Source organism: Atta cephalotes (assembly GCF_000143395.1).
Source record: "Atta cephalotes unplaced genomic scaffold scaffold00027, whole genome shotgun sequence".
Classification (NCBI taxonomy): Eukaryota; Metazoa; Arthropoda; class Insecta; order Hymenoptera; family Formicidae; genus Atta; species Atta cephalotes.
This window is the reverse complement of record NW_012130091.1, coordinates 2010702-2012611: the sequence shown is the minus strand read 5'-3', so window position 1 is coordinate 2012611 and position 1910 is coordinate 2010702. Positions and strand designations below refer to the sequence as shown.

Genomic DNA, 1910 nt, shown 5'->3' with positions numbered 1-1910 from the left:
CCGCGCGCGCGCGCGCGCGCGTGTGTGTGTGTGTGTGTGTGTGTGTGTGTGTGTGTGTATGGGATATGTGTATATATATATATATCAGTTAAAATTTATAGTGTTAAGGACACCCTGTCGCGTCCTTTTCTATGTTTGCTTTTTTCGCTCTATCTTCATCTGACATTATCAATCATACAAATGATTCTCCGTCATCAAATTTTTGCAGTGAATTATGATTCAACGTTGTTGCAAAATGGTTAATGTTTAAATATTAGAGATTATATAATTGTTACAAATATTCCAATGAGTAAGGTAATGTTTCTTGGTATTATGCAAAGAAAAGCTTTTACGTTAAATATTATTAATTCGAAACAAAACAATATAATGCATGCTCGTTTAGTTACTTTAAAAAATTGTTAAAAAATACTTTTTACTAATTGACTTTTACAAATAAATAAATTTTATAACTTTACACAATGATTTTGTATAACCATGCTATTAAATGATCATAAAACGTCTTTGGAATGCGGATTCTAGATTGTCCGCAGAGTTATGCGATAAATGATGATAACTCACCGGTGGGATCTCGGTAGGCGTCCATGTAGTGGGAACCCCCGCTGTCGGGTGTGCTTTCGCGACTATACGCCGTGACGTGCACTCCAGGCGGCGGAAACCCGGGTACAGGCCTGATCCCCGGACCCCCGCTGAAATTGACCGGCTCGTTTGCCGTTGAGAAATCAACGGGCTCCGTTTGCTCTTCGATCGGTCGTGGAGCTGGAAAACCTGGACCTACTGGAACCGCGACGGCTTCCCCATGGCTGGTAGAATACTGCGGACTGGGTGCACCGCTGCAATAGAGATAAATATATCTTTTTCATTTATTTGTCCTAAATATTACAATAGTTTCATTATAAGTTTCTATTATACTTATTGTTAGCACTATTCTGTTTATTCTAAATCCTCTATTAAAATAATTTTTATTTTTTAATATCAATGATCTTGAAAACAATTTTCTTAAAGCTGAGATGTTTTAATCTTAAACCTGAGGCACAATTAAAAAGTATAACCAATAGGAGAGAATAACAAAATACAGGGAATAACAGATTTCAACTTATTAGAGACTATGTGTATAAATGATAGGTCGAAATATATAGGTCTTTTATTCCTGTTCCTATTGTCTGTATTTTCCAATTGTGTCTTAGAGTTTATTCTTAATATTTGTTAATAACTACAAATATGAAAATTAACATATACCTGTGGAGTCTATTGACACTAAGATCGAGAGTTTGACCCTGGGGACTAGGAACTTGAGGACTAGCCGTTAAGTGAGGACTCGCTGCAGCCTGAGGACTACTTCCCACCGTCTGTCCTCCTCCATATTGTGGACTGAGGCTGTTCGAACCGTAGGGTGGTGCCTATAAATTAACATTGATGACCGAAGATCTCATAATTCTTTTTGTATTTCTTATATTATTTTTAACTAACCTGCGGGCTAGTGGACGTAACACTGGAGGTAGACAAATCCATCACTGATCCCCCGGGCGAGGTAGGCGGTCCACCGGGTTTCTGCATTTGCTGCATTTGCGCGACTGTGACACATTTCACTGCAACATTCACGGATACGTAACGTTTAGTTATACAAATGAGTTGAGAATTTTGTATACTTGCAAAAACAGTCTCATAAAATTACCATCTTCAGTCTTTATCATTCCGGCTGCCGTGGCGGCGGCCATCGCCATTTGATGCTGTTGAGCAGCTGCCGCAGCTTCTTGATGATAAACTCGCTCTTGTTCCTCTGGCGTCATGCCGGTTTGTCCTAGATAGTACATATTTGCCCTTGAATGAAGTTGCTGCTGCTGTTGCTGCTGCTGCTGCTGCTGCTGCTGCTGCTGCTGCTGCTGCTGCTGCTGCTGCTGCTGCTGCTGCTG

The 1910-nt window shown here is 40.2% G+C and overlaps 1 protein-coding gene across 1 annotated transcript in view; it reads right to left on the bottom strand.

Annotated features, from left to right (window-relative positions):
* The window catches only part of LOC105620586 (mucin-12), a 53324-nt gene that overhangs the window by 19916 nt on the left and 31498 nt on the right, over positions 1–1910 (bottom strand). The window lies entirely within an intron of this gene.